General features: G+C 38.8%; 1 long non-coding RNA gene across 1 annotated transcript in view; it reads right to left on the bottom strand.

The window, feature by feature from the left end:
• LOC116861964 overlaps positions 1–18250 on the bottom strand; it is a 39272-nt gene extending 21022 nt beyond the window's left edge. The window contains exons 1-3 of the long non-coding RNA XR_004381575.1: positions 18211–18250; positions 17626–17693; positions 12763–12796 (exon numbers count right to left, since the gene is read on the bottom strand). This is a non-coding gene — a long non-coding RNA (uncharacterized LOC116861964). The remainder of the gene's footprint in view (positions 1–12762; positions 12797–17625; positions 17694–18210) is intronic.
• Positions 18251–19135: the final 885 nt, after the last annotated feature.

The raw sequence follows: 19135 nt of genomic DNA on the forward strand, positions 1-19135 counted from the left end.
CGCTGATTAGAGTCTCAAACTACCAGCACAAACTACATCCCACAGATGTGTGGGATATTAACTATAAGTATCCTAGAAGCAGGAAACCGAGGCCTAGCATCGTCTATGGAGCAACATCACTGTCTAGCCTGTAACCAGCTCAACACTTCGAGAACTGTAATGAGAAAAGGCTTTCTAAGTCCCAAATCTTAGGAAAATAAAGCAGAGAATCACAGATCAGTGACTCCTCTTTACTTGACTCTTACACTAACCTAGAATATATAGTGTGTACTTAGGTAAATGTGCAGATTTCATGAATTTCCCCCAATATGCATTTCTACCAAAAGGAGTGACTTAGATAAATTCCCAAATCTATTTAGAAAACTTGTAATAATCCTCAGTGACAATAGGGGTTTGAAACAGGCACACACATATGCCGTTGGTAGGAGTATTAACTGATGCAATATATTAGAGGCCAATTAAGTGACACCTATTTAAATAAACAAAAATAAAGAACTATGAGCAACATAAAAGTCCATTGCTAAGGTTCTGGTTAAAGAAGAGTAATAGGGGCACCTGGGTGGCTCAGTCTTTAAGCCTCTGCCTTTGGCTCGGGTCATGATCCCAGGGTCCTGGGATTGAGCATTGGGCTCCCTGCTCAGTGAGGAAGTCTGCGCCTCCCTCTCCATCTGCCTCTCTTCCCTGCTCATGCTCTGTCTTGCTCTTTCTTTCTCTCTCAAATAAATAAATAAAATATTTAATAATAATAAAATACTGATGAACAAAAAAGAGTTTTTGAAAACATAATTGGGCTTCCTAAAGTTAAAAATCAAGAACCTCAGAGTTGAATCTGTCTTTATTAAAGTTCTACCTTTTGATGGCAGCTTCTGAGTCCCTGTTAGTCATTCAGGCTCCCGAACCCCTGAGAAGAAACATTAGTGCATTAAGTCCCAACCTTCTGTATTTCACTAAATTCCGTGTAATCCTCATAGTTGGAAATGTTTCCACGGTGCTTTAGAAATCACAGTACACATACCCCAGTACTCACACTCGTTAGTGTAGATATTTAGGTATTCACACGGCACGGGTAACCAAGTGAGAAGATCCTTCTCTCTGACTCTTGATTTCAGCTCAGCTCATGATCTCAGTGTCCTGAGGTGGGATGGCCTTAATTTTTCTTGGCCTCCACAAACTGACTGAGCCACCCAGGCAACCCCCAATGGATTTTTTAAAAATTTCATTTTCTTAGTGTGGAGGCCGAGAAAAATCAAGGCCATCCCACCTCAGGTTTAGCCTTAGCATAAGTACAGCCATCTCAGACCCATGTGCCCAAGGGCTGAACTTTCCCCTACTTTACTTCACTTTCAGGAAGCCCCACCATACTTTAGTTCTAAGGACCCCCACCCTACTTTAGGAAGCCCCACCCTACTTTAGTTCCAGAAACCCCCACCCTGCTTTAGTAACAGGAACCCATAAATACCCCTGCCTTAACTAAGCTCAGGATCCAAGTCCCTACTCTGCTGTGTCGGGTATACTTGGGCCCAAGTTTAAGCTTGTCAAATAAACCCTCGTGTGATTGCATCAGTGTTGGCTCCTTGGTGGTCTCTCGGACGTGAAAACTCGAGCACAACACTTAGCATTCTGTACACTGAATGTGGGGTTCAAACTCACAACCCCAAGATCAAGAGTTGCATGCTCTTCCACATGAGCCAGGCAGGAGCCCCCTTTATTTATTTATTTATTTATTTATTTATTTATTTGTTTAATTTTTTTTTTCAGGAGCCCCTTTGATGGAATTTTTAGAGGTGCAACTCTGTAGATCTCCTTTGACCCACTGGTAGCATATAGGGATGAAAACTGACAGACTGAATCTGGAGAGGTGTGGGTTCGACTTCTGGCTTAGCCTTTTACTGTTTGTGTGATGTTAGCAAAAGGTTGGCTCTCCAAGTCCTAGCTTTCTGTTTAGTGTGGACTCCACATGGCTCAATTTCACACTGAAAGAAACAAGGTCCAGTAACCAAATTCTTTCAAGAGGAATTCCCATCCTCGGTTTTTTTGTGTTTTTTTTTTTTTTTTTTCAAAGAACATAAAAGAGATCAAATTGTAACCCACAGCAATACTTAAAATCCTCCTTTTCCTTTCTTATTCTGCCAAAGCCGGTTCCAGAGAACATTCTTCAAACCTCTGCAAATCCCCTCCTCAAACCCAGCCTGCCTGCTGAGTAGTTTGTTTCTACCTTATTTCTCCCTCTTCCACCCCTTTTAGTTCTTTATTATGTATATTATTTAAAATTCTTGTTCTCCCCAATTTCCCTTAGCTTGCATTCTCCATAACAAAGGAGACCCTAGAAACCAGTTTACTACCTTGCTTCCCCTGCAGTCTGGACTGATGAGGACTCCCACCCCTCTCTTAATCCTGGGTCACAAAACACTAAGAACCAACGTGGAAGGGAGAAAATTCTTCTAAATTGAGAAGAAACTGGGGAGCCTGGGTTGTTTAGTCAGTTAAGTGTTCAACCCCTGATTTCAGCTCAGGTCTTAGTCATGAGATCCAGCCCTGCACTGGGCTGTGATGGGTGTGGAGCCTACTTTAAAAAAAAAAAAAAAAGAAAAGAAAAGAAAAAAAGCTGAGAAGAAACTGAAGGACAAATTCTCTCTAGAGAGCAAGGAGGAAAGAACACTCATAGCAATAAATCTTGTCTGCCTCAGTCTCCGGGAGTTGTAAAGATTAAATGACCTGAAGTATAGGACCGGACATGTGAAAGAACTTCTGCACAAGTATCTCCCTTTCCTCATGGCCTGATTCTTAATCCAGGGCATTCATTTGAACAGGTTCAGAATGAGCCTCCCTGAAATGTGCCACTTTGGTATGTGGATTACTTTGAATTGAAGTCAATCAAGGCCCAAAAGACTCAGGAAGACCTTGATCTCCCTCTTAAATGGCTAAAAGATTTCAGATAGGGCACCTGGTCTGGGAGGAAAACTACCACCAGAGAGACCTACAAAGAATATGGGCTAGATATGGTAAAATGGGGGGAAGTCAAAATGTAGGGATCTAATTCCTTTTGGGGTCCCATTGTCTCTGTATGGCAAGCCAGACATTTGTGTACCAAACATTTATTCTTCCCATCTTCCTAGACATTATCTTCCTTCTCTTTAAAGTCTCAGACCCCTATCTCCTCCCTAGCTTAGGATGGTGTATAAACCTTAACTGTCTTGACTACTTGTGGGTGTCATATTCAAATGGAGTTCCTCTATATGTATAATTAGTTTTTTTCCTGTTATTCTTTATCAATTTACCAACCAAACTACCTACCACAGTATAGGAAAAAAATTTCCTTCTCAACACAGTTAATAAACATTTGTTAAGGGGTGCCTGGGTGGCTCAGTGGGTTAAGGCCTCTGCCTTGGGCCCGGGTCGTGATCTCAAGGTCCTGGGATTGAGTCCCGCTTCGGGCTCTCTGCTCCGTGGGGAGTTTGCTTCCTCCTCTCTCTCTTACTTGTGATCTCTGCCTGTCAAATAAGTAAATAAATTCTTTAAAAAATAAATAAAATAAATAAACATTTGTTAAAAGACAGTCCTGGGTGCTACAGGAGATATAAAGTGAATAAAGGATAATCTTTTAAGCTGAAAGTAAGAAATCGAGCTTGGAGATGGAAAGACCAGTTTGAAGAGAGTAATTGTTCAAGTAAACTTGCAAAGGACTTGAACTAGGGAATGAGAGACGTATTGATTAGAAGAGACATTGAACTAGTAGAATGGATTAAACTTGACTGAGATTCCTGGCTGGCTCAGTTGGTAGAGTATGTGTGACTCTTAATCTCAGGGTCATGAGTAATACCCCTTTGGGGATAGAGTTTACTTAAAACAACAACAACAAACTGGTAATTTGAGGTACAGAGTGGAAAAGAAGACAGAGCTGAATTTTAAGTTTATAGCCTGGCTTGAGAAGGAACTGGTTAGATACACGATAATGAGCTTAGAACCAGCAGAACCTTCACAATAGCTTGCAATAGAACATGTTGTTCTGAAACTCTGAGAAGAATAGTTAAGTCTATTCAACTAACTTCTACTGCCCCACTGTCCGAAATCAAGGAGGCCTGAACATGACCAGAAGTCATCAAGATGAGTCTTGTGCTGACCTTATTATGTGATAGACATGCAAATCTGTATCTTCATTTTTTCCTTTGTAAAATAAGAATGCCGAAATTTACTCAGCTCCAAGAAGCACTGAGCAGCCATAGGAGACACTGGAGATTCTTATGAGAAGCCCCTGAGACTTTTAGTAGGCCTTTAATCCTTTTTGGATTTTGCCTATATAGATTGATGCATTAGAATAAGTTGATTCAAAAGGAATTGCTGATTTTCTGTCAGATTGACCCACAAAAATGGGCAATTTCCCAGGGTTTGCTTGAACCATGCTCTGCAATGCAGAATACTTAAAAGAGGATTTTTATGAACACGGTCACATGGCTTTCCAAATCTGTTGGAAAGGCCATTGTTCCCAGAAGCCTATTATCTAATTTTATCACTAAACTCAAAAAGAGAGATGGTTTAAGCCTTCATTTGCATTTGAATAAATATTATGATTATAACAGATGGTTTGCTATGACGAAAAGAATATTTTTTGTCTACATTTTTAATTATAACATTCGTATTGCCTTTTACAATTTACAAAGAGTTTCTATCTATACTTTCTTTTTTAAATTTTTTTCTTTTATTTATTTATGAGAGAGAATGCAGGGGGAGGAGCAGAGAAAGAGGGACAAGCAGACTCCACACAGAGTGCGGAGCCCAACGCACAGCTGGATCGCATGACCCTGAGATCATGACCTGAGATGAAACCAAGAGTCAGATGCTTAACCGACTGAGCCACCCAGGCACCGCTCCATCTATACTTTCTTACCCTACATTCACAACTATGCTGTGAGATACACAACGCCAATCGAATTATACCTTTTTTATAAATGAGGAAACAGGCTCAGAGGGATCTATTCATCAAGCAGACTTGAACCCAGGGCTAGAGATCTACATAGACAAATTAGAAATAATGATAAATATATACATTATATATATAATTTTTACATAATATTTATTATAAGAAGTTAGCTATTTTACGCTAATCCGGAGGTATTTTGAACTTTGTGTTGAGTGTATTTTTATATTTAAAATTAATTTACTTTGGGGGCACCTGGATAGCTCAGTCAGTTAAATGTCTACCTTAGGCTGAGGTCATGATCCCAGGGTCCTGGGATCAAGCCCACATCTTCAGGCTTCCTACTCATCAGAGAGTCTGCTTCTCCCTCTCCTCCCCAACCCATTCATGCTCTCTCTTTCTCTTTCTCTCTCAGATAAATATATAAAATCTTAAAAAAAAAAAAAAAAAATTTACTTTTGTATGGGGGAAAGGGTAAAGAAGGCAGATATTATTCTGAAATAACTTTTTTTTTTTTTTTTTTTGGTGTTCCCACTGACTGAAGTAACTTATTACCAGGCCTTCATTCCTTTGTAGCATCTTTGTTCTTCTGAATGAAAGACCTACAGAGACTCTCTCCTTGACCAAACGTTAATTAGGTTCTTCTGAAACCTCTTCTCAAGTAGGCCTCGCCTTTGGCTTCTGTGTCTGTCTCTGCAACACCCAATTTTAGCAAGGATTCTGCCAAGTCAGGTTAGAGAGAATCTCCTGCCATTGATAACCCAGGTCTGCCTTTAGCAATAATTGTATTAAGCTGGCCTAGCCAGAATCCTTCCTTACCCATGATGTTTCCTTTTAGTAATTTTCCATCCACTGACCCCCACACAGCCCTCTACCTATAAATCTCCAGTTGATTATGCTGTATTGGGAACTGTGCCCAGTTCTACACTGAGGTCTCTTTTCCCCTATTATAATAATTCCTGAATAAAATCTGTTCATACTGACTAAACTACTGCCTGGCTCCGATTTCCTTTTTTTTTTTTTCCCCCCTTCCCTTTCAAAGATTTTATTTATTTGAGAGAGAAAAAGAAAGCAATCAGGGGGGAGCAGCAGAGGCAGAGGGAGAAGCAGAAGCAGAGGGAGAAGCAGGCTCCCCATTGAGCAGGGAGCCCACTATGGGACTCAATCCCTGGACTCTGGGACCATGCCCCGAGCCAAAGGCAGATGCTTAACTGACTGAGCCACCCAGGCACCCCTCTGATTTCCTTTAACAAGATGTTCAAAATGATGGTGATTTCTGGTTTTCCTATGGTCAGTTGCCCTAAAGAGACTTACAAAGAATTTCCTGGATGTTTTCCAATTCAGAAGGATGAGCCTTTGAAGACTCTTTACTGTGTGATCACGAGGTGAAAGAAATTATCTCCACTGTCACTGTAAAACCTTGGGCAAATCTCCATTCCCTTCTGAACATCGGTTTTTTTCATTCATAGAGATAAGGAAGTTTGATGAGATCAACAGTGTTCAGACTTTTTAGTTTCAGATTTCCAAAGAAAATTGAAGGTGGTAGGAGACAACAGGCACAGAATTGCCAATTTTTTATTTTTACAAATACGAAATTTTAAAAAACGAACATATCACTTAAAATATCACAATAATTTCATACGGTTTAAACAATAAAAAAAAGTACGTTAGATATTATCTGAGCAGAGATTTCCTCCCAAAATGACAGTTGTGAAACTTACTCTGACATTTTCACTACAGACCAGAGAAAACTTTGTTATGGACTTGGCACTGGTGACAAGACACCAGAGGCCCTCCTATATCCCTCTCCTAGGTTTCAGAACAGGCTACCTCAAAATATGGTTCTTGGGCATATTCAATATTTTAAGCTGAAAGACTTTGAGAAACAGCAGATGCAGGAAGGACTTAGGAACTCTTCTGCTTCTCTGAAGCAGGTCATAAGACCCTCTCATGGGAAGTGCACTCCCTACACTCAGAGGAAATCTCTGAAGATTGAGTGATGCTGTGAGGAGTCCACACAGGCCTTGCTAAGTTCTCCCCAGTTTACTACACTTAGCTCAGACCCTTTTGTTGTATCACAGTTTTCTATGACTTTCTACTCTTCATCAGACCTAGTATAAAAACTCTCAGACTTAGGGGTGCCCTGGTGGCTCAGTGGGTTAAAGCCTCTGCTTTTGGCTCAGGTCCGGGATCGAGCCCTGTGTTGGGCTCTCTGCTCGGCAGGGAGCCTGCTTCCTCCTCTCTCTCTCTGCCTGCTTCTCTGCCTACTTGTGATCTCTGTCTCTCTCTGTCAAATAAATAAATAAAATCTTAAAAAAAAAAAGTCTCAGGCTTAACTGTGCTTGTTCAGGTTTTCATTTCCTTACGAAGGCTCCCATGTCATGTAAAACTTCTATTAAGTAAATTTGGGGCACCTGGGTGGCTCAGTCAGTTAAGCATCTACCTTTGGCTGAGCTCATGATCCCAGGGTCTTGGGACTGAGCCCCACGTCAGGCACTCTGCCCAGCGGGTAGTCTGCTACTCCCTCTCCCACTGCCTTCTACTCCCCCTGCTTATTCTGTCTTTCTGTCTGTCAAATAAATAAATCTTTAAAAAATAAAATATTAAAAATAAATAAATTTGATACTTTTCTCCTGTTAATCTCTCTTTGTCAGTTTAATATTCAGGCCCAGCCGGGGACCCTAAGAGTATTGCTGGAAAGCTTTTCTTCCCCTACACCTTCTGTTTCTTTATTACTAGGTGTTAATGTATCCTGGATAGATCTTTGATAATAATGCCATGAGTTGATCATCAGTGAACAGATAAGGGCATTTTTGTCTAAAACATGGCAACAACATCCAAGCATTAACAAGAGGTGCCAGCTTCAGAATTAGAATTAGTGGGACATCCTTAAGGAAATTTAGGGCTTGTGTATCCCATGACCTCTATCATTCTCTGTGATTCAAATGCTATCTACAGTTTGCTATTATTTTTTCAAAAGAGACCAGGCATAGGAATTGTGTGTGTGTGTGTGTGTGTGTGTAGTCTGGCATGGAATAAAGTTTTTGTCAGGTAAAACAGCCACTTTCTGCATTATCTTCTGCTTCCTCTCTCAGGAAACAAAAAATCTAAACCAGCCTCTATTGTAATACAGATCAGAATCTGCTTAGAAGCAAAATTTCCTTGTGAGTCAGAGACAAAGATTTAGGAAATAATTTGAATGTCATACTCTAACTTGTTAACACTGTTGTTTAACTTAAAATGTTTGCTTTTTAAATGATTTTTTAAATTATATGTGTTTATTATAAAAAAATTTAAAAAGCATAAAGTAAGGTAAAAATAACTCAGAATCCCATTATCTGGAAGAAACAACCATAAATATTTTAGTGGATATTTCTCCATTTCTTTTTTCAAATATGTATATACTTTTAAAAAGTGGGATCAGACTTTACTATTTTTAGTGCTTTTTTCACTTATAACATTTTGTGAGAAAAATATGAGTTTTCACCATCATTTAGTATTAGTGTATCCTATGAAGAGACTTACATCATTCTCTTGATTTTTATTGTTTCAATTTTTCAATATTATATAAAAAGCTATTCTGAACATGCCTATTCATGTTTATTTGTACACCTATTTCTTTCCCATTCTAGTATAAATGTCACTGTAAGAATGATGAATCAGAAGGATGTATACTTAAACAAATTTAATATAAATTACTCACCAAAAAGGGTATTCGCACAAATAGTATTAAAATGTTCCCATTTCTGGGCACCTGGCTGGCTCAGTCAGTAGATCATGGGACTTGAGATGCCTGGGTGGCTCAGTCAGTTAAGCATCTGCCTTTGACTCAGGTCATGATCCCAGGTCCTGGAATGGAGTCCTGCACTGGGTTCCTTGCTTAGGAGGGAGCCTGCTTCTCCCTCTGCCTCCTGCTCCAGCTGCTTGCTCTCTCTCTCTCACTCTCTGACAAATAAATATATAAAATCTAAAAAAAAAAAAAAAAAAAAAAGAAGATATGGGACTCTTGATCTCAGGGATAGATATTACTAAAATAATTACTAAAATAAATAAGCTTATTTATTTTAAAAAACCTTCCCATTTCATTGCATGTAGTCAGTGCTGAGTATTTTCATTATTCTAAATCTTCAGTAATTTGAGGGCATAACAGTAGTATCTCATTGTTTTCACTTGCATTTCTTTTATTAATAGTGAATTTAAATATTTCTTCATGTTTGAAGTTCACTTCAATTTATTTGTTATTTACATTTTTTTAATTTAAAGATTTTATTTGTTTATTTGACAGACAGAGGTCACAAGTAGGCAGAGGCAGGCAGAGAAGGGGTGGGAAGCAGGCTCCCTGCTGAGCAGAGAGCCCGATGCAGGGCTCGATCTCAGGACCCTGAGATCATGACTTGAGCCAAAGGCAGAGGCTTAACCCACTGAGCCACCCAAAAGCCCCTGTTATTTACTTTTAACATTGGTTATGTTTTTGTATAAATAAGTTTTACATTTTTATGTAATCAAAGCTATGATTTTCATTCATTTATTTTTTTGCCTTTATTGTTCTTTGTCCTTTTTTTTTTTTTTTTTTTTTGCTTAGGAAAACTCTTACCTGGCATCAAATTCATATTCATCTATAATTTCTTCCACTTATACATATGATTTCTGTTGTTGAATAGTGTCTAGAATTTGGGGCACCTGGGTTGCTCAGTGGGTGAAGCCTCTGCCTTCAGCTCAGGTCATGATCCCAGGGTCCTGGGATCAAGCCCCACATCGATCTCTCTGCTCAGCAGGGAGCCTGCTTCCCCCTCTCTCTCTCTGCCCGCCTGCCTCTCTGCCTACTTGTGATCTCTCTCTCTCTGTCAAATAAATAAATAGAACCTTAAAATTAAAAAAAAAAAAAAAAGAATTTCCCTCATAAGGTTAAATTAAGTGGGAAATCTGCTTTATCCCAACTTTAGTGTTTCATCAATCAGTATAATATTGGTAATTGGTCAGAAATTCCTTAACTGCTGAATTATTACTATCTTATTATTCATAGTTTCTCTTCATAAATACTGTTGAGATCAGTTTGACATTATTTTGTATTGTAGAGACAGAACTTAACCTAAAATGCAGATCACCAAATAAACATTAAAAAGATACCTTGGGGGGCACCAGGGTGGCTCATTTGGTTAAGTGTTTGCCTTTGGCTCAGGTCATGATTCCAGCATCCTGGCATCGAGCCCCACATCCAGCTCCCTGCTCAGTGGGGAGCCTGCTTCTCCCTCTCCCTCTGCTGCTCCCCCTGCTTGGTGTGTGCTCTCTCTCTCTCTCTGTCAAATAAATAAATCTTTAAAAAAATATATATATATGTAAATATATATACACACACGCACGCACACACACACACATACGCTATCGGGGGTGCCTGGGTACTATGTCTATGAAGTATTCAACTATTGTTTCAGCTTGGGTTGTGATCTCACAGTGGTGAGATCAAGCCCCAAGTTGGGCTCCATACTCAGTTCAGAGTCTGCTTGGGATTTTCTCTCCCTCTCCCTCTTCCCGTACTGCTTGTGCTCTCTCTCTAAAATGGATGAATAAATCTTTTTTTTAATCTTAAAAAATAGTAATAACAAGATTCCTTGGATATGCTATTTTAATAGCCTCCATAAAAATGTAAAATATACATATAGTTTATTATTTGATTCCCCCCCATTGATGTTGTTACTGTTATTCTTGTTACTAAAATTGAACATTCTTAGAATATTTATGGCCTACTTGACATCCACCAACTGGCTCATCTTTATTTTTTTCTGGGTTAAATATTATGTTCAAATTTCAAGAAAGTCTAAACATATTAATATTGAAATATGTAATATTCCCTTTTTTGAATGTGTAATATTCCTAATTATCATTGCTGGGTCCTTAAGTATGGCAAATTTCTGATAACATAGAAAAATGAAATAAAAAAGGGAGAGAAACTCTGTCAAATATGTAGTTTCAGTAATAACTATTTTAGTAATGACAATTTTCACAGAGCAATTGATTTTCAGCTAGAGAGTTCCTTCACTGTTCCAGATAGCAAATGTGTATTAAATAGGATCTCAGGTTCAATTCTCAGAAGGGTTTTGCTTAGCAACCTCCCAAGCTATATTAATTGAGAATGAATGTGAAGAATGTCTGTGTCTCTCAGGTTACTTCTAATTTTTCTTTCCAGACTCCACCTGACTTTCTACTTCTATGTTTATACTGTTTTTCCAAGTATTGTCTTTTAGCTTTTCAACAACTAATTTCTCTGCAGTTCTGTCCCTTGAAAGTCCCTCCAGATTTGGTGCGGTCATAAGGATTCCTGCTTCAAAGACAATTAGAAAGCAGAACCAGTGCTATGCAGGCTAATGGTTGCACAAAACAATTCTGAGTATCAAGGTCACAGACAAAGGGCACTGCTCCAAACTGGAAAGAAAACAGAGTGTGCTTGGCACAAACTGTCACTGAACCCTGGGCTTTGCTTCAGGCAAATGCTTTCACCTGCATTCATCTGGTATCTCATTCTTGCTCTTGGTCAGAGTCAATGAAAATTTACTGCTAATTTGATACAAATAATTAAGGTGGTTCCTAGACCTCACTTGAAGGGTAAATTCTCCCTATGGTATTAATATTTCTTTTTTTTTAAAAAAGATTTTATTTATTTATTTGACAGAGAGAGAGAGAGATCACAAGTAGGCAGAGAGGCAGGCAGAGAGAGAGGGAAGCAGGCTCCCCGTGGAGCAGAGAGCCCGACGTGGGGCTTGATCTCAGGACCTGGAGATCATGATCTGAGCCGGAGGCAGAGGCTCAACGCATTGAGCCACCCAGGCGCCCCTCGTATTAATATGTCAAAATCAAAGTGAATAACTGGGCTTTTCAATTGCCCCATCCAAGCACTAACCAGACCCAGCCCTGCTTAGCTTCTACAGTCAGGCACAGTCTGGTGTGGCTCTGGATATGGTTTTTCCATGCTTGTCTAGCAAAAGCTGTCACAATTGGGTCCCACAGAAAGGATCACTAAATGGCTACTCGACCCTACATGTCAGTGCTTAACAAAGATAAACGTGCTAGAAAATAATGGGAATATTTACTATATCACTTTTCTTAGGTTGCTGCCCCTGAGCAAAGGAGTTGCTTCTCAAGTTTAGGGTACTGAAGGTCATCTGGAGTGCTTATTAAACTGTAGCTTCCTGGACCCCGAATCCAGAGTTATGATTTGGAAGGCCACAAGTGCAGGAATCTTTATTTACCAAGTATCTTAAACTGATTCTGATGCAAGTGATCAGAAACCTTCGACTGCAGCTTTTACTATAGTCTTGAAAGCTAACCACCCTGATTAGTACTATTATTGGCCAATTATTTTTAAATATAGTTTCTCCATTTTCAAAACTGACAGTGAGACCTGACCCATCTGATTCCTTGGGGCTAGGTGAAGTTGAACACCATTATGTTGCGTTTATCCCAGAAGACAGACACCAATAGCCTGAACAAAAAGAACTGTCTTTTTTAAATGAATGAGTAATTAAAATAACAATAAGAAGCCAAAACCAAAATAACTAGAGAATGGAGAAAAACCTAAGAGGAGGGAGGATAACCTTCATCTAAGTAATCCAGAATCATCTCCGTGCTATACAGGTTCTCAGTCCTAACCCTTAATATCCTCATACAGCAGAAAGCTGGCACAGACTGCACTCCTTATGAGGCAAATTTTTCTCTGGTGTTGGGCCCGCCCTGCCTACTCGGGTGTGTCAAGCCTGATAATTTCTGAAGGAAAAATGTAAGCCAATGCTTTCCACCAACATCAGAAACTAGCTAAGAAGACTAACTAATAAGAATAAATACAACCCACTTACCTTAATTATTAAATTCTCCTGGAAAGAATCTACCCTGAGGGAAAATGAAAAATATTAAAAATTAATAAACAAAACATTGAGACTTGTGGTTATTTCTTTAGGGGAGAAGAGAGCAGGATGCAACCAGAGAGAAGCACACAGCCAGGCTTCCAAGTTACAGGCAGTGTTTCATTTCCTAAGTTGGAAGTGGATACTAAGCTGTTCATTTTATTAATCTTTAAGTTGCTCATATATACTTTATATAAGTTTTGTATTTTATATAAATCACCTTAAATTTATTTTTATTTTTTTATTTTTTAAATATTTTTAAAATTTAAATTCCATTAGCCAATATATAGTACATAATGAGCTTCAGATGTAGAGTTCAAAAAGGATTTTTTTTTTTTAAGTAATGTCTGCATTCAGTGTGGGGCTTGAACTCACAAACCCAAGATCAAGAGTTACATGCTCTACTGCCTGAGCCAGCAAGATGCCCCTCAACACCTTTAATTTTTAAACATTTTTATACTATAAAGCTGTATTTTAACACTGCAGTGTTATTTATAACAACAACAGCATAAAACGGAAGCAGCCTATCCGAATGGTTAAAGTGAACATTGATGAGGGGAGGAGGGATTTAAAAAAAAAAAAAGTGAACATTGGTCTAACCGTATGCTGAACCATAACCAATGGAATATTATTCAATTATTTAAAATATGATTTTGTAGCACTATGGGGGAAAAAGCTTATGGTAGGGGCATCTAGGTAGCTCAGTTGGTTAAGAGTCTGCCTTCAGTGTGAGTCATGATCTCAGGGTCCTGGGATCAAGCTGCATTGGGCTCCTTGCTCATCAGAGAGCCTGCTTCTCCCCCTCTCTGCAGCTCCCTTTGCTTGTGCTCTCTCTCTCTCCTTCTCTTTCTCTTTCTCTCGCTATCTCTCTTTGTCAAATAAATGAAATCTTTAAAATAAAAAAGTTTTAAAAAAAGCTTTTGGTAAGTTGCCAAGAAATTATGTGACAAAATCCTGTAACTGGATGATTACAACCAAGTAAAACAATTCAACGATGAGAAAGTACACTACTGTGATACTGTAAGGGATTATGAATGTGTTCCTCTTGTTTTGTTTCTCTAATGTTTTTTAGTGTGGTCATGTTCTTAGTAATAATTAAACTTTTTATTACAAAAAGAAAAAAGATTTCTCTAGAAAGCATTGTTTAGTTCTATTGTAAATTAACGTGACCCGAAATCACACTGACTTCTAAGGTTTTTACAGGAGAAAGTTTTCATGTAAAATAGTAAAAAGTAAGAAAACAAAATCCTTCCCCTCACATGTTTCTCAGGAGCCTCTCAGCCTCTGCACCTCAGAGAACAAATGCCTTTTGCTAAGATTCAGTTGTCTGCCAAGAATTGGGTTTCCCCTCCTTTTGGTTCTTGTCATTGGCCAGCCTGTCTTTCCGTCACCAACGACCTCTAGTATCTTGGTCACACACACCTCACAGAAAGAAGCTGACTAATCTTAAAGCTGGGGCTGCTTCTTAGGCAACCTTTCACACAGTGCCCATTGCTACCCATTGCACAACATATTTGACTGGGAATGATAAACATCATGATTTACATTTGACTCCAGTCGCCTTGTCAGTGCCAGAAGCTGAAGTGTGTAAACATCATCCAGTGCCTTTAGAAAGAGGCTGACATTATGTTCCAGGTTCCTTAATGTTGTGTAACATGACAGAAGGGGGGCAGGGAGCCTATGAGTAAGAATTCAGAAACAGATGAAGATATTAGTCACTTTCTGCTTTATTTCTGAAAGAAAGGAAAAGCTGCCCACTTACACATTATAGCTACAAATAAACTTATTAACACTTAAAATTTAAAAACTAGAACAAGCAAACAAATCAACAGCCTTGAAATATACTTGTATTAATCTCTCAATAAGAAATAAGCACATCTCTGGACAAGAACATTGTTTCAGTGACTGAAATAGGTCAGTGGGGAAAAGCAATTGTCCTATTTTTTTTATTATTTTATTTCTTTTCAGTGTTCCAGAATTCATTGTTTATGGTGCAATTGTCCTATTATTATTAAAAAAATACTGTTATAATTTCATCGATATTACAATACAGAATGTGTCTGACTGCAGAAACCACTATGAAAAGAAGGTTCTATGTTCTGTTTATTGAGACTGCAAGTTGCGTCTTACAAAACCCTGGAGCCTGCCCAGGTTAAGGGAAAAGAGGAGGGGGAAAACCCTCAACAAGAGGAGAATACGGATTTTAGTTGTGATTTGTTCCTAGAATATTCTCTTGCCCAGATTGTTAAATCTGTGGAATATGTAGCATATATAGTTCAGTCCATTTTCTGAAGCTAGATTAGTTATTTTTAGAGTCTTCCATCTCCCCTGTGTACACAGTGTGACAGTAACGCTAATATAAAAGCCATGGGCAAATTTTGTTTGCTAATAAGATTCCGGACCACTCATGAATGGACAAAGGATTCTTTAGCTAAAGAAAACAAGAATATCCACCTACAGCTTCTTTTGATTGTGAAAGAAGAGCAATATGTGTGTGTGTGTGTGTGTGTGTGTGTATTCTCTTGGTTACAAAGAGTGTGGTTTTTAAAACAATATTTTATTTATTAATTTGACAGAGATCACAATTAGGCAGAGAGACAGGCAGAGAGAGGGGGAAGCTGGTTCCCCGCTGAGTAGAGAGCCTGATGCAGGGCTCGATCCCAGGACCCTGAGATCATAACCTGAGCCGGAGGCAGAGGCTTCAACCCACTGAACCACCCAGGTGCCCCAAAGGGTGTGTTTTTAAGTGGCTTAAGAAAGTAAGGCAAAGGCTAGCCACCCTATGATAAAGTAGGATCATATGGAAAGTCATGCAATGGTTAGCAAGATTACATACACTCCAATCTAACGACATTTCTTCAAGATTGAGAAGGGCAAAGTAAATTCCTTAAGAGTATCTTTGTATAATAAGTCTGAATCATACCAGTAAAAAATTAGCAGATCATCTACTTTAAACTGCTCTTTCATTAATATTTAGGAATTACCATGGTCAGAACCTCATTAACCAACAGCACCTGAATATGGAAGGTTATTTCCAACTTCGGAAGGACTTGTTTCCAACGGGAACAAAAGGTCGAAACTCACCTTCTGTTTAATGAATCACCAACAATTACCTTACTGTTCTTAATCTCTCTCTGCTAAAATTCAATCCTTAAATTAAATGTTTACAATGAAGAATCTCACCTTTGGTCCCTTGGTAACATGAATTATTTTCAACCCCATTTTACCACAGTCATTATTTTTTTAATGGGTCTATGGAAAATGGCCAAAATAGATTTTATGGGTCATTGGATTGCATACTATAAATGATGGTAATTCTTGCCTTTTAAAAGTAACATCTGGCCTATTCAAAATCACTTCCAGGGACTCCTGGTCATGGTTCCAGGGTCCTGGGATGGAGTCTGTATTGGGCTCCTTGCTCAGCCGGGAGCCTGCTTCTCCCTCTGCTTGCTGCTCCCACTGCTTGTGTGTGTGCTCTGTGTCTCTGATAAATAACATCTTAAAAAAAAAAAAAGAAAATCACTTCCAAAGTGAATATGATTATTTTCTTCCTAAAAACAAAACCAAACAAAAAATGATGGGAAGAATAGACCTCACACTTAGGAGAAGAGGAGACGAAGACAACATTTCTTTCTTTCTTTTTTTTCTTTTTTTCAGATTCATTTCAAAAAGCTGCCTGATTCAGGTACTCCTGATCTCTATGCTGGGCTCTGACTAGATTTTTATCGATCTGTTCTATTGTTTCTTTAGTTTATATCATTTATTTCTGCTCTAATCTTTATTATTTCCTTCCTTCTGCTGATTTTACATTTTGTTTGTTCTTTTTCTAGTTCCTTTAGGTGTAGGGTTAGGTTGTTTACTTAAGATTCTTTTGCTCCTTGAGGTAAACCTGTATTGCTAAAGTTCCCTCTAAGAACAGCTTTTGCTGTGTCCCACAGGTTTTGAATGATTGTGAGCTATGACTAGATTTTTAAAATAAGATTACCTGAGGAACGGGTATTTATGATATTGTGGAGAGTACTCACGAGATCATTCTTTTTTAGTTATATTTTCTTCATAGAAATGCAACTAGAAAGCACTTTGCAAGTTGAACTGTTTATTTATTTTTTTATTTTTTAAAGATTTATGTATTTATTTTAGGAAGAAAGAGCCAGCACAAGTAGGGGCAAGGGCAGAGGGAGAGAATCTGCAGGGGTCTCAATCCCACAACTCATGAGATCATGACCTGAGCCAAAAAAAAAAAAAAAAAGATGCTTAACTGGCTGAGCCACCCAGGTGTCCTTGAAGAATTTTTTTTATAGATTTTATTTATTTATTTATTTATTTATTTATTTATTTTTAATTTATTTATTTGACAGACAGAGATCACAAGTAGGCGGAAAGGCAGGCAGAGAGAGAGAAAGGAGGAAGCAGGCTCCCCACTGAGCAGAGAGCCAGATGCGGGGCTCCATCCCAGGATCCTGGGATCATGACCTGAGCCAAAGGCAGAGGCTTTAACCCACTGAGCCACCCAGGCGCCCCTAAAATATTTTATTTAAAAGATAAAAGATTTTCTTTATTTGAGAGAGAGAGTGTGAGTGGGGGGTAGGGATGGAGGGAGAGGGAGAAGAAGGCTTCCAGCTGAGCAGGGAGCCCAATGGGCTCCATCCCAGGACTCTGGGATTATGACCTGAGCCAAAGGCAGACCCTTAACTGACTGAGCCAAACAGGTGTCCCATTTTTAAAATATATATTTTTAAAGATTTTATGTATTTATTTGAGAGAGAGAGAAAGAGAGCACAGAGGGACAGTTAGAGGGAGAAGCAGACTCCCCACCAAGCAGAGAGCCTGACGCAGGACTTGATGCAGGGCTTGATCCCTGTGAATTCAAAGCCACAAATAACCTGAGAGGAACAGAATGGAAAAATATACGGAACCTGAACTGGATCCTGACGGAAGAACCAAGTAGCACTCGGAGACTTTGGAGGATCGGAGGTTTATTTAACACTGTGGGCTCAGAGGAGGTTGTTCTCCAAAGGTCTGAGCCCCGAGCTAGATGGTAATGTATACCTTTCTACTTCCACATACTTGGTACATTCGGCCTTTGTGGGAAACATGGTAGGAAAGGAGAACCCGGGAGGGCTTTGAGACAGGAACTGGAATTCCCTTGCTGGTTTGGTCAGCCAGCTTAGTGTACAGTTTTTCCCTATCAATACAAACAGTACCCCAAACAGAGCTAGAATGGTTTTACTAATGTCAGAGAAAATAGATTTTAGGACAAAAATCATTATTAGAGCCAAAAATATATACATTATAATGATAAAAGGGTTAATCTGTCATGAAGACATAACTATAAATACATATGCACCTAAAAACAGAGCCTTGAAATACATGAAGTAAAAAGTAGTAACGGCGGGGTACCTGGGTGGCTTAGTCATTGGGCATCTGCCTTCGGCTTGGGTCATGATCCTGGGGTCCTGGGATTGCGCCCTGCGTTGGGCTCCCTACTTGACAGAAAGCCTGCTTCTTCCTCTCCCACTCCCTGTCTTGTGTTCCCTCTCTTGCTGTGTCTTTCTCTGTCAAACATAGCTAAACAAAATCTTAAAAAAAAAAAAATAAAAAATAAAAGTAATCATGGAGAAATAGGCAATTGAACCACAATAAAAATTTGTTATTCTATTTTCAAGAATACAGGATAGTTAGAACAACCAGACAGATGATCAGCAAGGAAACAGAAGACTTGAACACTATTATAAACTAAGTAAACCTACCAGACATTCACCCAAAAGCAGAATGCACATTCTTCTCACATACACATGGAAAGTCTCCATGATTTAACAAAAAAAGCACAAAACTTGTATACTGAAAGCTACAAAATATCATTGATTGGTTAAAGAAGTAAATAAATGGAAATACATCCCGTGTTTATAAATTGAGAGACTTAATTCTAAAATGGCAATACTGGCCAAATTGATGTAAATACTCAGTGCAATCCCTATCAAAATCAGAGCTGGTTTTGTGGTTGTTGTTTTGCATTTATTTTTGCAATGGATGACCTGATCTTAAATTCGTATGGAAATGCAAGGAACCTAGACTAGCCAAAATAATCTTGAAAAAGAATAAAGTTGGAGGATTCACACTTGCTGATTTCAAAACATACTACAAAGCTACAATAATCAAGCCAGCGTGGTATTGGAATAAGGAAAGAAACTGAGGCCAATGAAACATAACTGAAAGTCCAGATAAGCCTTTATATTTATGGTCAGTTGATTTCCAACAAGGATGCCAAGAAATTCATGGGAAAAGAACAGTCTTTCTAAAAATGGTGCTAAGACAACTGGATAGC

This window comes from Lontra canadensis, unplaced genomic scaffold, assembly GCF_010015895.1.
Source record: "Lontra canadensis isolate GAN:19392208 unplaced genomic scaffold, GSC_riverotter_1.0 scaffold214, whole genome shotgun sequence".
Lineage (NCBI taxonomy): Eukaryota > Metazoa > Chordata > Mammalia > Carnivora > Mustelidae > Lontra > Lontra canadensis.